This window comes from Ranitomeya imitator, chromosome 4 (genome assembly GCF_032444005.1).
Source record: "Ranitomeya imitator isolate aRanImi1 chromosome 4, aRanImi1.pri, whole genome shotgun sequence".
In the NCBI taxonomy this organism is placed as follows: Eukaryota; Metazoa; Chordata; class Amphibia; order Anura; family Dendrobatidae; genus Ranitomeya; species Ranitomeya imitator.
In genome coordinates, this window is record NC_091285.1 from 330638330 (window position 1) to 330659826 (window position 21497).

Below are 21497 nucleotides of genomic sequence, written 5' to 3' on the forward strand. Positions count from 1 at the left end.
AAACCGGAAGTGACGCACAGAGGGCGGGGCCTAAACCGGAAGTGAAACGCCGGCCATTTTTTTGCTTACAGCGCCGCTGTCCTGCATGCGGCGGGGGAGGGGCGATTGGGGGTGGGGGAGCATCCTGCGTGTGGGGGGGTTGATTCGGCCACACAGCTGCACATGTTCTGGATCCGGGGGAAGGGCTATTTATAGCCGAACAGAACACTGCAGGGCTGCTTGTGTGCCCATCTGCAGCTATGGATGAGCCGGAAGCTGCCGTCGGTCTGCTGGAGTAGGAGCAGGACAGATCCTCGGAGAAGTCCCATGCAAACCCCCAGCCGAAGACCCGCGGACGCAGTAATCGGCCCAGTCGCAGATCTAGACAACAGGATCTGGACCGACCCCCCGGTGATCCGGTACCTACCGCTACTGCCTGGGTAAGAGATCTACGTGAACGTACCCTGATGCAGTCTTTTCCTATGTTTATTTCCGTAGGGGAAAAAATGCGCTGGTAAAGTAAAAAACAAGGAGTGCGCACTATGCGCTTGCCCTTTGCCAGACGCCTACCCTAAGAGACTTTGTCAGTCGTGTGTGCGGCAGACGGTAGGAAATAAATTGATGGGAACACCGTTTAGCGGTAGCACCGGGGTAAAATTACATAGCCTTTTTCTCCGCTCCCATAGGTGGCGGAAGAGTCTCCTGATTTTACATCAAACCTTAGGGAGATTATCAGGAAGGAGGTGAAAGATTCCCTAAAATCCCTGTCCCGGCGGGAAACTTCCAAAAGAAGAAGGGAGCCTAGCGCCTCAGATTCGGATTCGTCCGCTGGCCCTAGAAAGGAGAATTATTCAGACACTTCTGTTTCCTCAGTGTCCTCTGCAGAAGAGGATTCTAATCGTTTCTGTTTCCCGCTGGACCAGATGGACAAGCTGATCAAATCAGTTAGATCCACCATGGGGGTGGCTGACGAAAGGCCAGAACTTTCAGCGCAGGATCTAATGTGTGGCGGTCTAGACCCAAAAAAGCGTAGGTCTTTTCCGCTTAATGACAAGGTTCAGAACCTTATCAAAAGGGAATGGAAAAAGCCAGAGAAGAAAGGCTCCTTTCCACCGGCCTTTAAACGCAGATATCCCTTTGAGGACCCCCTGTGAATACGTGGGATAAAGCACCAAAATTGGACGCAGCAGTAGCTAAGGCGTCTAAAAGATCATCTATCCCCTTTGGCGACATGGCTTCCCTAAGAGATCCCCTCGATAAGAAGGCTGACTCTTTTCTTAAAGGGACATGGGAGATGTCGGTGGGTGCCCTAAGACCTGCAGTAGCGGCGACATGTGCAGCCAGATCAATGATGGTTTGGCTGGATCACCTAGGATCCAAATTGGAAGAGGGAGTCTCCAGGGATTCTATGTTAAAATTCCTGCCAACAATTCAGAATGCCGCTGCCTTTCTCGCGGACGCATCTGCAGATTCGGCAATGATGGCGGCCAGAGCGGCTGGATTATCAAATGCGGCACGCAGGGCCCTGTGGCTGAAATGTTGGCCGGGTGACCTTCAATCGAGATCCCGTCTGTGCTCTATCCCATGCGAAGGGGAATACCTGTTTGGTCCAGTCCTGGACGAACTGCTGGAGAAAGCCGGAGACGAGAAGAAAAAATTTCCCAGTCTACCGACCACTTCTTACAGGCGTCCCTTCGCAGGGAAAAGGTTCTTCCGAAGGAGACCGGCTAGAGACCAGAGCAGATGGGACGATAAAAGGAAGAAAGGTACTGGATTTATGTTTGGAGGTGGGGGACGTCAGGAACCATCCCGGGAAGTCAAAAAACCACCCCAATGACTAGTCGCCCCGGTGGGAGGTAGACTACCTGCCTTCTACCCGGCCTGGTCCAAAATCTCCAGTAGTGATTGGATTTTGGGGATAATAGCTACGGGTCTGCGGCTAGAGTTTTCCTCTATCCCTCAGAACTTCTTCAGAATCACCCCTCTCAGGTCCTCTCCAGCAGAACAGGCGGCCCTGGAAGCGGAAGTTCACGACCTGCTCAATAAGAATGTCCTGTCAGAGGTTCCGGAAGGAGAACAGGGTAGTGGATTCTACTCTCCTCTATTCCTGATACGTAAACCTGACGGCTCCTTCAGAACAATTATTAACCTTAGAGCTCTGAATAATTTCCTGACCGTTCAATCATTTAAAATGGAAACTATTAACACCGCAATAAAGCTGCTGTTTAAAAACTGCTTTATGGTAGTATTGGATTTGAAGGACGCCTATTACCATATCCCTATTTATGCAGGTCACCAACGATACCTGAGGGTGGTGGTACGGTTGGATAGGGTAGTCAGACACTTCCAGTATAGGGCCCTTCCCTTTGGTATTTCAGTCGCCCCTCGGGTGTTTACCAAAGTAATGGCGGAAGTTATGGCACACCTGCACGAGTCTGACATTCTAATAATCCCCTACCTGGACGATCTCCTTATCGTAGGTAAAACGGTGGATCACCTGTCTGGAGCAGTTACATAAAGTGATGTCGGCTCTAGAGCGTCTGGGGTGGATGCTAAACGTTAAAAAATCACGGTTACAGCCCATGACGGTGTAGCGATTTTTAGGCCTGACCCTGGATTCCCAGGTTCAGGAATGCCGTTTGCCTCAAGAAAAAATTGATCGCCTGCACCTTCAAGTGCTGAGTGCCTCTAAAATCCCCACCATGTCCCTTAGAAGAGCCATGTCTCTGATAGGCTCTCTCTCGTCCTGTATTCCAGCGGTCCGATGGGCCCAGTATCATACGAGGATACTTCAGGGCGAGGTGCTGTTACATCAAAAAAGGTTGGGGGGATGTCTGGAGAGCCTGCTGACCCTATCCCAAGACGCTATTGTATCCCTCGGATGGTGGCTAGACCGAGAGAACCTGTCCACGGGGGTCCCCTGGGAATATAATGTAACTCGTATTGTCACCTCGGACGCTAGCCCTTCTGGGTGGGGGGCTCACATGGGGGATACATTGGTCCAGGGGCTTTGGGATTGGGGTCAGATGGAGATGTCTTCCAATCTAAAGGAGTTAACGGCTGTGGAACAGGCGGTTAAAACACTCCTTGTCTATCTACAGGGCCACCACGTGCGGGTATTCACGGACAATCGGGTCACCGTGGCATACATAAATCACCAAGGCGGGACTCGTTCCAAATCCCTGATGTGTGTAGCAGATCGTCTGTTTCATCTAGCAGAGCAACATCTTCTCTCATTGACGGCTCTTCACATAAGAGGGGCAGAAAACACTACGGCGGATTTCTTAAGCCGCAACACATTAAGGCAGGGAGAGTGGTCCCTGAACGGCTCCATCTTCAACCTCATTGTGGAAAGATGGGGTCAGCCAGAGGTAGACCTGTTTGCCACAAAAGAAAACAGGAAAGTGGCACAATTCTGCTCTCTGAACCCCAGAGAAAATCCCCTGTCAGTAGACGCCCTCCTCATAGACTGGAACTTCAGGCTAGCCTACGCCTTTCCTCCCCTGTCTCTACTTCCTCTGGTAGTGAGGAAAATCAGGAAGGACAAAGCCACAGTGATATTAATTGCCCCCTTCTGGCCCAGAAGGACTTGGTTTCCATGCCTAAGGGCTATGTCGATATCCGATCCATGGTTCTTGCCAGACATCCCGCATCTCCTATCCCAGGGCCCAGTCTACCATCCTCGGACGGTTGGCCTTCATCTGACGGTGTGGATTTTGAGCGGGCGCTGTTAAAAGATAGGGGGTTCTCTCCGGCCCTCATTAACACGCTACTGAAGAGCAGAAAAATGATAACCACAAAAATCTATGTCAGAATCTGGAAGAGATTTCTTCAGAACTTGGGGGCAACAGCTGGATAGTCAATACCGATTGTCCAGATCTTGGAATTCTTACAAAAGGGGTTAGATATGGGGTTGTCCCCAAATACTCTTAAAGTGCAGGTGTCAGCCTTAGGGGCCCTCTTTGGCTGCAACATTGCTGAGAATCACTGGGTCAGCAGATTCATCAGGGCGACAAAACGGTCTAGGCCAATGGTGAAGAATAGAGTCATGCCTTGGGACCTGAACCTAGTCCTCTCAGCCATGACAGAGGCCCCATTTGAGCCGATTACTTCAGCCTCTATTAAAAATGTATCTCTTAAAGTAGTCTTCCTGGTGGCCATAACATCGGCGCGTAGGATAGGTGACATACAAGCATTATCCAGGGTTCCCCCTTACATGCAGCTTAGGGATGATAGAGTGATACTATCCCCTGATCCAGCATATCTTCCTAAAGTAGTGTCCAGATTCCACAGAACACAGGAAATAGTTCTTCCATCTTTCCTCCCCAATCCTACTAACGATAAGGAAAGGAAGTTACACACTTTAGATGTAAAAAGATGTATCTTGGAATACCTAGTAGTAACTGATCCCTGGAAGATAGATAACGCCCTATTCGTGTCCTATCAGGGTAGTAGGAAGGGTCATAGAGCTTCAAAATCTACTTTAGCTAGATGGATCAGGGAGGCTATCTCGCTGGCATACATCTCAAAGGGCAAGCCGGCGCCTGAAGGTCTTAAAGCGCATTCCACTAGAGCTATGGCGGCTTCGTGGGCGGAAAGATTGGAGGTTTCGATCGACCAGATTTGTAAGGCTGCTACTTGGTCTTCCCCAAACACATTCTATAACCACTATAGATTGAACCTGGGTGCCTCTTCTGACCTCTCTTTTGATGTAAGGGTGCTGCAAGCTGTAGTCCCTCCCTAGTTAGTTACACTCTGTAATTCTCTCCGTAGTGCTGTCATGGACGACCGATAAAGTCTTAGTTACTCACCGGTTAACGGTGTTTTTCGGAGTCCATGACAGCACCTGTACATACCCTCCCGTCTTCTTAAGTTCTGGGTATACACCTCTTCCTTTGTTTATATAATTCACGGGTAGTGAATAGTTAATATTGTATTATTGTTTATTATGTATGCTATTAACCTTGGTGGTCCTCTTGTGCTCTGTAAACCAACTGATGCGTGGGAGAGGTGCCGCCCTTATGTATCTGTAGGTTTCCTGTTCCTGAAGGGCGGATCCCCTCTGTAGTGCTGTCATGGACTTCGAGAAACACCGTTAACCGGTGAGTAACTAAGACTTTCAATGCAAGTCTGTAGACCAGTGTTCCCCAACTCCGGTCCTCAAGAGCCACCCACAGGTCATGTTTTGAGGATTTCCTTAGTATTGCACAGGTCATTGAATGCTTGCCTGTCCAGGTGATGCAATTATCACCTGTGCAATACTAAGGAAATCCTGAAAACATGACCTGTTGGTGGCTCTTGAGGACTAGACTTGGGGAACACTTCTTCTGCCGTCTTCTGAAGCTTTGAGGGCCTGATTCATTAAGATTGGTATTGTACACACCAGTCTTAATGAAGAAAGCGTGTAGTGGAGAAAGAGGTGCATGAATTCGGCTCATCTTCTCAGTGGCGTGCGCTTCAGTGTTCCTTGCAAGAAATGCTACCCAAGTCAGGAACTGGAGTCAAATTTCTGGCATAAGTTGCACCAATAAAGTGGCAAAATTTTTGATAAATTTGACAAGTGGACAAACTGCTCCAGCTTCTTTGAAAAATGCCAAACATTGCAAAGTTTGTGTGCTAATTCATTTCCAAATATTTTTCAACTTTATAAAATGGTTTGTCGTTAACATTTTGATAAATCGGCCCCATAGACTTACATTGGAAAGTGGCCCCACCGAAGCCTATGTAGCCTGACAAAGCTGAAGAGATATGGCTCAAAAGAGAATGGGAGCAGCACTGGAGAAGATGGTCATCAGTAAACATTACGCTACACTGCACACATTTTGAGTAGAGTTAAGCGAATTTTTCAAAATTTGGTTCCGATTTATGATCAGTGGCGAATACTGTTTATGCAATATTCGTCAAATGTTATTGGAGTCGATGGGAGTAGAAATGACCGATTATGTTTGGAACCGATCATCAAACATAAATTCGGCACGGATAGGGTAACAATATGGCATGAATATTTTAAATTCGGCGACCGAATCCGAACATATTTGCTCAGCTGTAATTTTGAGAAGGAATTGCAGAATAATAGAATTTGCTTGGGAGTGCTTCTTTAAATTGGAAAAGTTTGAATAGAAAGAAATCCTTTTATATTTGTTTGCCAAGCTATTTATTAACAGAGCCAGTATGACTACACTTCGTATACAGAATGGCAGCATGTTTAGACAGTGTAGTTTTTTTCTTTTAAGATACCCTTGTTATATAAGCAATGCAATGAACGGTCCCTGCATTTATATTTTCTATTGAAATAGACCTAAACGCAGCCCTGCGGGAGAATATCGCAATTGTGCACTTCTCAACTTTCATCTTTTAAGAGACGCTGTTTGATAATGATCATAATTGGGGTTACAAATGTTGAACTGGATTCTTTAGATAATGAATTTTATACTGCGTAGTCGATTTACAATTTCTGAACAGATTTATCAGGTGGGAGTCGAATCTGTTAGTAGAAATGAATACCATCACCCCTGCTGTAAAATAACCATGTCACAGGTCAAGTGAACAAATACAATGTATAAAAATTGTAGATCTATCACATTATATATGAATAGGCTACTAAATAGAAATGTGCTTTGTGCCCTTCAACGTGTGTCAGGAATTGGAGCTGTAATGTATGATGAGAGATACATACAGGTTAATATTAGAACAAATTAATATATTGTGTTTCCTAATAAAGGACATAACATGTAAACGTAAATTGTCTAAAAAGTCCAATATTACTTGGAGGGGAACAACCACATATTCCGAAATAAAATGTTCCTAACTATGTTACTGATTATGTATATGCTTCATTCTAATAAGTAGAGTGACCGGCGTTTGAAGATGACCGTGCTGCTGTAAGGGATGAGAAGTCCCACACTCCAGGTGTGATGCCGCATTCCTCTATATCCACGCCATGTTGTAGTATTGGCTCCCTTCTCCTGTGGATAATCATTTCCACTCACTCTCTCTGGATCCTTAGATAGCCAAGTGATTTCATCCCTTCATATACTGGTGCAAGTGGATATTCTGCATTTTTGCCATCCAAGAAAGGCATCCACATACCCTATTCCTAGCTTCATGAAGGGTATAATACCTGAAACGTTGCTATACTTCACTTTGCGGTATAATAACTTTTTATTTTATAATGGGGGTAGAAAATTAAAAGCAATAAAAAAACATGCCATTTTGTGGCTATTCTTGGTGTTCTATTCCCTTATACAATATTCATCTTCAAACGCCTATCCTTTTAATCAATCGTATTTTTCAGACTATAACATGCACTTTTTTTCCTCCAAAAATGGGGGGTGGGGGGGTGCATCTTATAGTCCGGATGTACCTGTCTGGCTGAGGTGGGGTAGCGGCAGTGATGGAGCAGTGGGTCACAGGAGGTAGAAGCCGGCGTACCAGCTGCTAAAGATAAATGAATATTCACTGTTTTCCACGTCGAAGGCTGTGGAAGGCTGTAAATATTCATTGCTCTTTAATAGCAGGCACGGGAGTAAGCCGCTGCTGCTTGGCTTTATGTGCCTGCTACTTAAGGCAATGACTATTCACTGCTTTCCATTCTCCCATGGGCCTCGAATGCAGTGAATATTCATTCCCTTTTAGTAGCGTCACACGTGAACGCCCGACGACTTCGGCTAAGACTGTGCTATTACGAAGCAATGAATACTCACTGCTCTCCACGCACATAGTCCTGGCATGGGGAGCAGTAAGTATTCCAGGCAGCTGTCCTTGGCTTGTAAGCAGCGCATGACATCCCTGCCATGCGCTGCTTGCAAGCATTAATCAGCTGCTGGCATCAGAACAAGACGCTGCAGGGAATGCAGCAAGATTAGGCTGGTTTCATACTTGCGTTTCAAAACGCATGCGTTTTAAAAAAACGCATGGTGAAAAAACGCATGCAAACGCTGGGTTTTTTTGACGCATGTGTTTTTGCATGTGGTAAAAAAACGCGGCGTTTTGACGCGTTTACATGCGTTTTTTCATGTGTTTGCGTTTTTTAAACGCATGCAGATAAATGTGTGACAGCTGCCAATCATCAACATAAAGCAAAAAACCCACTATAAACAGAAAGAGCTAGGGGTAGGGTTAGGGGTAGGGATCCTCATCCTAAAGGGATCCTAACCCTACCCCTAACCCTAAAGGGATCCTAACCCTACCCTTAAAGGGGTTAGGGGTAGGATCCCTTTATCAATTTTATGGTGTGGGGTGGTTTATCAGTGTGTTTTTTAGTTTTTTTTTTTTTTTTTAAACGCATGTGGTTAAAAACACATGCGTCTACATAGACAGCAGTGCATTTTTTTACCGCAAAAAAAAACGCCGCTAAAAATACTACATGTTGCATTTCTGCAACACAACGCATGCAGAAAAAAAACCGCATGCGTTGCAAAAACGCGTCAAAACGCATACAAAAAATGCATGTGTTTTTAATGTTAAATATAGGGGGAAAAACGCATGCGTTTTTTTCCGTTTTTTACTGCAAAAACACAAAAAAAAAAACGCAAATGTGAAACCACCCTAAGTATGTTTGATTTTTGGTTGTTTTTTTTTTTAATGTTTTTATGATGGGGGCCGTGCATGCCAGGATGGGGATGAGGGGGCCATGCATGCCAGGATGGGGATGAGTGGGCCGTGCATGCCAGGATGGGGAGGAGGGGGCCGTGCATGCCAGGATGGGGAGGAGGGGGCCGTGCATGCCAGGATGGGGATGAGGGTGCCATGCATGCCAGGATGGGGATGAGGGGGCCATGCATGCCAGGATGGGGATGAGTGGGCCGTGCATGCCAGGATGGGGATGAGGGGGCCGTGCATGCCAGGATGGGGATGAGGGGGCCGTGCATGCCAGGATGGGGATGAGGGGGCTGTGCATACCAGGATGGGGATGAGGAGCCATACATGCCAGGATGGGGATGAGGAGCCATACATGCCAGGATGGGGATGAGGGAGCCGTGCATGCCAGGAGAAGGGATACGAAGAATAGAATTGACCATTTTTTGCTTCAATTGTTTTTTTAATTTCCTCCCCTAAAACTTGGATGCGTCTTATAGTAGGAAAAATATGGTATATAAAGACTTAAAATTGTTTTGATTGTACCAAAAATGTAAAGATTGTTGGTTGTGGTCTGAATATTAAATAGGACCAGTCACCGCTTGTCTGGTTGTAACAAGTACTTTTCCATTAACATTGCGTCATTCCTCTGTTCCTTCTAGAAATATATAAATAAACCTAGGCTGTCTTTTCACGCTATAGCATTGTCATCTCTAATGGTATAATATAAAGTGAATAGACACACACCCAACTGATAACAGCCACTTGTCAATTTATTCCTAAATACCTAGATGAAATACCAGTGCAGAGTTGTGGTGGTTTTTTTGTTTAAAGATGCTCTAGAATTGTTAGTTTATGGCGAATACAAATGTTTTCTAAAGCAGACCTATCCGCAGAGATGAAATACTTTTTACTGATATTCTATACATGACTTCCTATAGGATGCTAATGGTACTGAAGATTTTTGTAAGAGATTTTCAAGCAACATAGTTTTGTTGTCTCTGAATCACTTCACCATAGCAGGTCACAGGGTATTTTACAGCTGCCTCTATTCGAATAGATGACTCACTGACAGCTAAAATAAAATTGGATAACGCCAATGCTTGGATGTACAGAGCGTTCTAGAATTTGCTTATATTTTTTGCTTATTTTTTTAAATATCATGTTTTTGGATCATCAAAAACCCTCAACATTTTAGTCTGTTTATTCTTTATGCCTGCCTTGGGCCATCTGCAGTTGCTCCCACTACAAAACTTATTTTCTAAAGCATGGTGGCTCAGTGGTTAGCACTATACCCATGCAGCACTGGGGTCCTGTATTCAAATCCCACCAAGAACAACATCTGCAAGGAGTTTGTATGTTCTCCCCGTGTTTGTGTGGGTTTCCTGCGGGTTCTCCGGTTTCCTCCCACATTCCAAAGACATACTGATAGGGAATTTAGATTGTGAGCCCCATCAGGGACAGCGATGATGACTTTAAAGCGTTGTGGAATTAAACACGCTATATAAGTGAGTAAAATAAATGAGAGCTGGATCTATAGATTGTCTGTAAATGTTCTTTTGTGTGCCTAGAATTATACACACATTGTTAATAACCTTTTCACATATGTGGAAACCATGTACAATTCAAGGTCAGTAAGGTTCCTTTCTTGGTGCCTTTTTATGGCCCAAAACAGGAATATGAGGCTCTCAAGTACAGGTCAGGCTCCCTGGACAGTTTGTGCATTGGTCAGTGCTTGGACAGTGTTTCATGTACATCTACATGACCCCTTTGGCAGAACATTTTCAGGCCTGTTCTTGTATATTACCATTCATTGGTTCCATTTTCGTTGGCGCTGACCATGACACTTCACTACAACTTCCGTACACTGCATTCTATGCCATGCATTGTACTATATTCAGCTTTAACAAAATCTCATAGGTGATAAATTTTTATTTGCAAATCCAAACAATTTTGGTGAGATTCGTCACCCATGTCTATGTGGCTGCCATTTAGCCCCTATTGTTTGTGGTAAATACTTGGAAGGGGCAGCTTGGCTTGTATGCTCCTGGTCCAGCCTATTCAGAGTGTGGCAGCTTCTCCTTTCCATGTACTCTGTGGACATTTTATGTGTCACCTAGCTGTACCATGGGAAAGTAACAAAATGGATAAGGCCACTTTTTGAAGATGTTTTAGTGCCTGATTTACACTTTTCAGAAAACAAATTAGGCCAATATGTGAGACTGTGTCACTAGGTCTTTGCTGCCCCATCTGAGAGCATCACGTGGGACCTGAAAATCTTTATTCCAGCGTTATGTCACTGGAACTAGTTGGTGTAATTTTGATAAAACCCTTTAATCTGCTGCACTCCTGGTACTACACTTAAAGATAGCACCTGTTATGTAGTCCTCCGCAATATTCATGTGCTCTGTATATCCCTGCCTGCACCATTACATGGAAGTTTTCTGCCTATGCACAGTGCAGGCATAAGGCTTGCAATCAGTGGTGGTGGCAGGTTAGACAGAACTTCTCATTGAGAAAACTGGCTGAGATTCAGCCGATTAAAACTGTGATATTACACAAAGTACATCAAGAAGCCCTGTAAGTGACCCAGCACTGGAATTGGGGTTTCTGGCCCTGTTTTATGCTGCCGTCATACTCGGAAAACAAATGTGATGATCGATTCCTATTGAAAAATAAGCAAAGATCAGAACGTCAGGAAGTGAATGTTGTTAATGAAGGCACTGCGCATAAGCAGAGTAGTTCCCCACCCCTTTCTGAATTACTGGGCACATATGTCCACTTCAGCAGGAACACTGAAGATTCTCGATCCATGTCTGGCGTGTCTTTCATGGCTGTTGATTTATACGGCCCCAACTTTTTCCAAAGGTTAATGGTAACATAATATGCATGCACGTAGTAAGAAATGTTCATACATATAAGACGATACAAATTCCATGGCAGATGACAACAGGCTTGACTTTTTTTTTGCTAGCAGCAGTAAAAATATTCAAATTGTGCATTTCTACAGATTTTTGTCATGTAAATCATTGAGCATCTTGGCATTAGCTATCAAAACATTCAATTCAGTAACTGAACTCAACTAGTGTAAGGTCTGAAGTGAAAGCCTGCGTTATGGCACATTGTATAAGAACAAGGGGTAGCTCATCCGAGCCCACTACTGTCATACCAGTCTTCATTTACCACTAGGACAGGTAATCGGCGTTCTAGATGTACCCTTCTCCCAAATCCCGCTAACCATAGTCATTGTCGTGTTCTAGTCGGATTTCTAACCTAAACCCTAAGCTGCTTCCCTTACAAATAGGCGTGCTGCGGTTATTGGTTACTCAGTGCCAGAAAGCATGTTTGCGTTATTTTCAGCCTGTACTTGCTGTGAAACACAGTGCGGAATTAGTTATTTTACTGGGTGATAAATATTTGCATACTCCTTTTATTTAATTGTGTCAATATACTCAGGAATAACGAAACAATTGTTGTTTGCCTTAAATAAATGTACATAGTGCATGGTTCTGACTTGCATGGTATAAGAATAAACGCTTTATTATTGAACTGATTTGTGTATGTAATTTCCAGATACTGACAAGATTTCCACTCAAACGCCAAGACAAAGCGACCGCTATAAATAGCTATCTAACACTGGGTAATTGCACAGACCACTTTCATAACGCACGATGTGTAATCTAAATGGTTGGCGCTTAAGAGTAACCGCCGGATTTATAAATCAGTAGTACACATGAAAAAAGACATATTTAAATAGAGAAATCCAGTTCTTTCCCCTCGGACTGATGGATCTTTCTCAACATTTTGAATTCACATGTAAAATGTGAATATAGACTGTCACACTACTGGGAAAGGATAAGACGGTTGGTGCTTACAAAGTTCTATGGAGAACTGCAACTGTTGATTCAGAAGAACGTTCAGCATAATGTCTCTCTGCTTCTAGCTCCCCCCTACTCCCAACACCCCACCTTCCTTCTCCATAAAGCGGATTTTTCTGATAAGATATTAAGTTGCTTATTTCCATGTATAGTATTGATTTCTGGAATAAAAAAATTAAAACAAATGTTACTCTTTAAAGATCTGTGGATATTTTCAAGATGATGCTTATTACAATAAATGTTAAAATATGGAAAACAGTGTTTGTATAATTTCTCCTAGGGTCGAACTGGAAGTTCCTTATGTAAGACTTCATGGTGGCTTTACATGTTTTAATAATGCATATCTAGGCAGTCCAAAGGTTACGAGCAAGGAACAAGGCAGTAAAAATAAATAAATGCTACTCATCACTGGGCTCTCTGGTCACTGTCTGCCATCTGATCCTCCTTCAGCCATAGCGCACCACATCTCCAATCTCTTGGCCTTGTCCCGGCAGCACACACTGACCTTCGAGGCCTGGACACTGCTAGAAGTCCTGATGTAAGGGTACCGTCACACTATACGATTTACCTAAGATCACGACCAGCGATATGACCTGGCCGTGATCGTAGGTAAATCGTAGTGTGGTCGCTGGGGAGCTGTCACACAGACAGCTCTCCAGCGACCAACGATGCCGAGGTCCCTGGGTAACCAGGGTAAACATCAGGTAACTAAGCGCAGGACCGCGCTTAGTAACCCGATGTTTACCCTGGTTACAAGCGTAAAACTAAAAAAAAAAACAGCACATACTTACATTCTGGTGTCCGTCAGGTCCCTTGCCGTCTGCTTCCCGCACTGTGACTGCTGGCCGTAAAGTGAAAGCAGAGCACAGCGGAAATCTCAGTCTTATGTAGTTTAGCATGGTCTTTCTGGAATATGCAAGGCCTTCCCTGAAATAGACGTTATGTGGATGGAAGCATACGCTCTTCTAAAACCTCTATATAATGCTCAGCGTTGACAGTACCTTTCCAGATGTGCAAGCTACTCTTATAGCTACTAATGTAACCACATAGTGACAAGTAGCCGGATGTCCTTCTCATCTTCACTCGGAAGTTCTGTATGGAAACGATAAATGTCGTATTCTGCACATTTTTAACCACCTGACCATAATGTTTCCATTTTGCCTCCGCCTATTTTATAAGGAAACTGGCAGCAGGTGTTTGTTACCTAATCTGAAAGAAGCATAATGTGGGCAATTGGACCCTGAATCCAACAATGTATCACTTATACTGGGTGCAGCTGTTCTGACACAATCAGAGCTTTTAGATTTAGAATGAAGCAGAGCTGAGAAAGCAAACCACACCAGGCTTTCTGTGTACAAAGTCCATAGACAGTGAGCTGCTTATCACAGGAGAATGCGTTGCCAACTACAGGTCCTTCTCAAAAAATTAGCATATAGTGTTAAATTTCATTATTTACCATAATTTAATGATTACAATTAAACTTTCATATATTATAGATTCATTATCCACCAACTGAAATTTGTCAGGTCTTTTATTGTTTTAATACTGATGATTTTGGCATACAACTCCTGATAACCCAAAAAACCTGTCTCAATAAATTAGCATATCAAGAAAAGGTTCTCTAAACGACCTATTGCCCTAATCTTCTGAATCAACTAATTAACTCTAAACACATGCAAAAGATACCTGAGGCTTTTATAAACTCCCTGCCTGGTTCATTACTCAAAACCCCCATCATGGGTAAGACTAGCGACCTGACAGATGTCAAGAAGGCCATCATTGACACCCTCAAGCAAGAGGGTAAGACCCAGAAAGAAATTTCTCAACAAATAGGCTGTTCCCAGAGTGCTGTATCAAGGCACCTCAATGGTAAGTCTGTTGGAAGGAAACAATGTGGCAGAAAACGCTGTACAACGAGAAGAGGAGACCGGACCCTGAGGAAGATTGTGGAGAAGGACCGATTCCAGACCTTGGGGAACCTGAGGAAGCAGTGGACTGAGTCTGGTGTGGAAACATCCAGAGCCAACGTGCACAGGCGTGTGCAGGAAATGGGCTACAGGTGCCGCATTCCCCAGGTAAAGCCACTTTTGAACCATAAACAGCGGCAGAGGCGCCTGACCTGGGCTACAGAGAAGCAGCACTGGACTGTTGCTAAGTGGTCCCAAGTACTTTTTTCTGATTAAAGCAAATTTTGCATGTCATTCGGAAATCAAGGTGCCAGAGTCTGGAGGAAGACTGGGGAGAAGGAAATGCCAAAATGCCTGAAGTCCAGTGTCAAGTACCCACAGTCAGTGATGGTGTGGGGTGCCATGTCAGCTGCTGGTGTTGGTCCACTGTGTTTCATCAAGGGCAGGGTCAATGCAGCTAGCTATCAGGAGATTTTGGAGCACTTCATGCTTCCATCGGCTGAAATGCTTTATGGAGATGAAGATTTCATTTTTCAGCACGACCTGGCACCTGCTCACAGTGCCAAAACCACTGGTAAATGGTTTACTGGCCATGGTATTACTGTGCTTAATTGGCCTGCCAACTCTCCTGACCTGAACCCCATAGAGAATCTGTGGGATATTGTGAAGAGAAAGTTGAGAGACGCAAGACCCAACACTCTGGATGAGCTTAAGGCCGCTATTGAAGCATCCTGGGCCTCCATAACATCTCAGCAGTGTCACAGGCTGATTGCCTCCATGCCACGCCGCATTGAAGCAGTCATTTCTGCCAAAGGATTCCCGACCAAGTATTGAGTGCATAACTGAACATTATTATTTGATGGTTTTTTTGTTTGTTATTAATAAACACTTTTATTTGATTGGATGGGTGAAATATGCTAATTTATTGAGACAGGTTTTTTGGGTTATCAGGAGTTGTATGCCAAAATCATCAGTATTAAAACAATAAAAGACCTGACAAATTTCAGTTGGTGGATAATGAATCTATAATATATGAAAGTTTAATTGTAATCATTACATTATGGTAAATAATGAAATTTAACACTATATGCTAATTTTTTGAGAAGGACCTGTAGTCCACAAATGTTAATCTCTTAGTGATAAATCCTTCACCAGTCGTAAACAGCACAAACTTTGACAAGTGACACATCCCTGAATTCTGTGTCTCAGCCTCTATCTCCTTCTGTCTTCAGATTACATAGCAAAAACCTGCTGACAGACACCATTTAAATGAGCTGTGGCACAGAGGAGACAGCAGTCTTCCTGGATTGTTTTGATATATGCTGTCCGATTCATGTAGCGGTACAGTTCCAGCTATACATGTTTAAATCTGAAACACTGCAGCGTTTCGGAGAAAGACTTGGGTTAATAGCTGCCGGGGCCAGAGCCACACTGAAGACTAGTTGGAAAGTTTGCTCCCCACCCACTGCTCCTTAGTGATGGGTCTCTGCCTACATACGCAGTCTGATACATTCTTCCTCTACGATTTTTTATTTTTTTTTACAGGGAAACTGTCGCCAGATTTTTGCAATCAATTTTGAGAGTAGCAGAATATAGCAATAAAACCCAAGATTATAGTGATGGGTAACTTACTAGGCTGCTTGCTGTAGTTTTTATAAAAATCACTGTTTTATCAGTAGGAAATAATCATTAGATGACCTGTAAACCTGCTGGCAGGTTGTCTTGCATATTTATAAGCTCTTTATAACCCTGCTGTCCCTCCATCCTCCCCACTGAATGTCAGCTTTGAATAATCAACGGTGTTGTTGGGGTTATACAGAACTGAACGTTCAGATAACTGCTAGATCTGCATAAGAGTAAAGTCTGTATCAAAATGACAGTGAGCAGCCCAGTAATTGACACATTGCTGGAATCAAGGTCTCTGCATCTACGTTATGCTGCTTTCAGATAAGGTAGCAATAACTTGGTGATTCTTTTTAATGCAGTGCTGCCTGAGGGATCGTAGACCGTGAGCATCCAATATCGACAGTCTACCTTGTACACGTGGATTTATGGCTATAAGATTTCCAAAGCATTGCATTCTTTTTATATTTTATACCGTGTCCTAACTTTTTTGTATTGCAGTTGTACTTTAGATTGTCAAAACTGTAACGTCAAATGCATTAGCCGTGCTAAAATGTCAGACTGCAAGGTCAGTGTATTGTCATGGATGCGGAACCATTTTTTCTGCCAAGGGCCATTTAAATATTTATACCATCTTTCTTTACAAAATTATTAACTTGAAAATTACCCAGAGACTGTTGTATGTACATCACATAGGTGAGACCGGGGCTGGAGTATATACATCACATAGGATTCACTGGGGCTGGCGTATATACAGTTATGTGAAAAAGTGTTTCCACCCTTAATGATTTCCTATTCATTTGAATATTTTGCATGTTTATCAAATATAAATGTTTCAGATTGCCAAGTGAATTTAAATATTAGACAAAGATAACACAGGTATACACAAAATGCAGTTTTCCTGTAATAATAATCCAAACCTACAGTACCCTGTGTGGAAAAAGTGATTCCCCCAAAACCTAAATTAACTGTGGTTTATTACATCTTTGGGACGCTGAGTTCTAATTCCCTAGCCACACCAAGGTCTGTTTAATGTCACGCCTGGTCTCAATCAAGAAATCACTTAAATAGGACCTATCTGACAAAGTGAAGTAGACCAAAAGCTAGACAAGATGCCGCTATCCAAATAAATTCTGGAACAAATGAGAAACCAAGTTATTGAGATCAGTCAGGAAAAGGTAATAAAGCCATTTCTCAAGCTTTTGGACTCCAGCGAACCACAGTGAGAGCCATTATCCATAAATGGCGAAAACATGGAAAAGTGGTAAACCTTCCCAGGGGTGACCGGCTGACCAAAATTACCCCAAGAGAGCAGCAACGACTCGCTGAAGAGGTCACAAAGACCCCACTACAATATTCAAAAAACTGCAGGCCTCCGTAACGGTCAGTGTTCATTACTAGAGTTCAGCAAATTTGCTTGGGTCCCTGCTTATTTGGCGCTTTCTGGATCGCGCTCCAACTGATCAGCTGTTTGGCTCCGCAGCTGCATGTGTGACAGTCAGGACACATGGAGAGCCTGTGTCCTGACTGCTGAGCTGTTTAGCTGCTTCAGGACCTGGAAGACTTGTTGTGGAAAATGGAACCATGAATTCTGCTGTCTACCAAAAATTCCTGAAGGAGAATATCATGTGTTCTTGACCTCAAGCTGAAGCACTTGCGTTATGCCGCAGGAAAATGATCCAAAACACACCAGCAAGTCCACCTCTGAATGGCTTAAAGACAAAATTAAGACTTCAGTGACCTAGTCAAAGTCATGACCTTAATCCGATTCAGATGCTGTGTCATGACCTTAACCCCGTAACGACCAGAGATTTGTGGGGGGTTTTTTTGCTCTCCTCCCCAGAGCCATAACTTTTTTATTTTTCATTCATAATAGCCATGTGAGGGCTTGTTTTTTGTGGAACGAGTTGTACTTTGGAACGACACCACTGATTTTAACATATCATTAACTGGAAATTGGAAACAAAATTCCAAGTACGCTGAAATTGCAAAAAAAAAAAGTGCAATCCCACAGTTTTTTTTTTTGTTTTGTTTTTTACCATGTCCACTAAATGCTAAAACTGACATGCCAGTATGATTTTCCAGGTAATTACGAGTTCAAAGACACCAAACATGTCTAGTTTCTTTTTTAAGTAGGGAGGGATTCCGACGGGGTACTATTGCGCTCAATGTCGGAAAGGGGATAAAAGGCAGTTTACGCTCGGAAACCCTCCAATATGGCTGAATTACAGCAATTCTGCAAAGATGAGTGGCTCAAAATTACTCAAAAGCATTATAAAAGACGCATTGGCATCATATCGAAATGGGGGATTGTCCCTACCACTTCATCAAATTTATTCACCTTGAGCTCATATTTGCAGCAATAAGGTAAGTACCCTGGTTACATCCTCCTCCTGATGAACCTCAGCAGAGGGGAAACGTGTCGAATAATTTATTTCAACCTGGTACATGAATCTATGGGCGATATGCCTTGGGAGTCGGTATGTGACTGAAGTAATTGAATCTAATATGATATAGGGTGCAATGGCTACATGAATTGAGAGTTGCCATTTGACTCCGAGTCCTGATATGTTGTACTGTTTTAGGGTGTTGTGTTTTTTTTTGTTTCGTTTTCTATTTCTTCTGGCCAATACATGTGCAATAGTCTTTCTTGTGACTTTAATCTATCGCTTGTTTGTATCATAGCGATTCTAAATATATTGATAGAAATTGAGATATATCTTGTATATGTCCACCTACCTATATTGATAGGGGCCACGTCTATTGTTTTTTTGCACATAGAGGATGTAGGAGAGCATGCAGTATATCTTCTCTAATATGAACTCTGTACACACTGTCTAGATCGAGATTTGTGAGGGTGCAGAAAGGTATCTTCTCTATAGATATACTTTACAAGACATCTCTGATTATATTACATCATCGAGCTGAAGAGATTCAGTTATAGATACACTTCATTATTTCTAGAGAGTTACCAGTAATACCTAATGTAATTGAGGACAGTTCTAATTTCAGCTTGTGTTAGTATTATCAGAGTATTTTCTCTAGCCAGCGGACCAAGAAGAACTGTTCGAGCTGCCTATATAGAAACAATACTGCACACATACCTCTTCTCTTTCTCACCTGCCTATTCACCATCTTCCTCACTCCCTGCCACTATAGGGCCCAGCAGGGAGAGCCGTCGAGGAGCGGGGGCGCCACTGTGCAGGTATAGGGTGCCAACCTCTGCAAGTAGGTAGGTTGAGATAGGCCAGTATAGGGGCAGGCACCCCCCGGTTAGTTTCTTTCTTGTGGTGTTGGTATAATGTAAATTATATAGTATATAAGGTTTTTTATTAAGGTTTAATAAAGGTTTAGAAAAAAATTTTTTAGAATAAAGGGTGGATATCTGTGAGTAAAATATAAAAGACGCATTGCCAGTTATCGCAAAAGCATGATTGCAGTTGTTGCTGCTAAGGGTGGCCCAAACAGTTAGTTTTAGGGGGCAATCACTTTTTCACACAAGGCCCTGTAGGTTTGGATTTCTTTTTCCTCTAATAATAGACCTTCATTTAAAAACTTCATTTTGTGTTTACTTGTGTTATCTTTGTCTAATATTTACATTTGCTTGCTGATCTGAAACCTTTAAAGGTACCGTCACATTAAGCGACGCTGCAGCGATCTAGACAACCATGCCGATCGCTGCAGCGTCGCTGTGTGGTCGCTGGAGAGCTGTTACAAAGACAGCTCTTCAGCAACCAATGATGCCGAAGTCCCCGGGTAACCAGGGTAAACATCGGGTTACTAAGCGCAGGGCCGCGCTTAGTAACCCGATGATTACCCTGGTTACCATTGTAAATGTAAAAAAAAACCACACATACTCACATTCCGGTGCCTGTCACGTCCCCCGGCGTCCGCTTCCCTACACTCCTCCTGCATCCTGTGTAAGCGCCGGCCGTAAAGCAGAGCGGTGACATCACCGCTGTGCTCTGCTTTACGGCCGGCCGGCGCTGACACAGGATGCAGGAGGAGTGCAGGGAAGCGGACGCCGGGGGACGCGACAGACACCGGAATGTAAGTATGTAGTGTGTTTTTTTTTTTACATTTACAATGGTAACCAGGGTAATCATCGGGTTACTAAGCGCGGCCCTGCGCACAGGCCGATTCAGCGGGTGATCCAGTGACGAAAAAAAGTTCTGGCCTTCTAGCTCCAACCAGCGATCTCACAGCAGGATCCTGATCGCTGCTGCGTGTCAAACATAACGATATCGCTATCCAGGACGCTGCAATGTCACGGATCGTTATCGTTCTAAAGTCACTCAGTGTGAAGGTACCTTAAGGGTATGTTTCCACGGTTAGTATTAGGCAGCGCTTTGGACGCAGCACATGTTCGCCGCGGCCAAAGCGCTGCCGACTTTTGTACGAGCGGTGATTCCACATGTGTTCATTGAACCATGCGGAATTACTGCATCCTATACATTAAACTGTATATTTATCTTGCGGAAACAGTGTCTCCGCAAAATAAATTGATATGCTGCGGTCTAGAAAGATGCGCCGCATGTGCGTATACGCATGGATGCTGGAAGCGTCCCTGCATGCATAGTGGAGATGGGATTTCATAAAATCACCTCCAGTATGCTGTAACATCTGGCCGCTGTGGCTGTACACAGCATCCAATCCGCAGCGTTTCCTGACCGTGGAAACATACCCTTAGTGTGACAAGCATGCACAAGAATAGGAAATCAGGAAGGGTGCAAACACTTTTTTACGCAACTGTAGATCACAGGAGAAATGGGGCTGTGGCATATACATCGCAGGAGATGCTGGGGCTGGAGTATATACATTGCATAGGATGCATTGGGGCTAATGTAAGTATGTCACGAGACATGGGGGCTTTGGCGTTGATGTCACAGGAGACGCTGGGACTGTCGCTGTGGTCATGGACAATATGCACTAATTCTGCTCACAGACTACGTCAGTGGTCCCCAACTCCAGGCCTCGTGGGCCGCCAACAGTGCAGGTTTTCAGGATTTCCTTAGTATTGCACAGGGGTTGGAATCATCACCTGTGCAGATGATCACATTACCACCGATGCAATACTAAAGAAATCCTGAAAACCTGCACTGTTGCCGGTCCTCGAGGCCTGGAGTTGGGGACCCCTGGACTATGTCCTGGCACTGGTTAGTGTTCCTACATAGTCTTTCTTTGCACTGCGTTCCCTTCTGAATGCAGAGCAAGAAGAAATTAAAAGGTCAAAAGCTGTCAGAACAGTTGTCGACGCGAGCACTGTGGTCCCTGGGAATCTGCCAGGGGCAGAGGTTCCCCACCCTTGCTATATGTAAATGTTAAAGCTTGACAATTTGACAATAAAAAAAATGATGGTGTTTCAAACCATCCCTTTACAATGTGGCTATGAATTCATCCTCATTGTACAAGTGAATAATCTCTACATTTGAAGATTCTTTCCACGATTTCTTCAGGACCAAACAGTCAAAAACACGAAGCGTACTCAAGGAATGGGATCTAGAAACAAGTATGCTTTGCCTTCCTGCTTTAC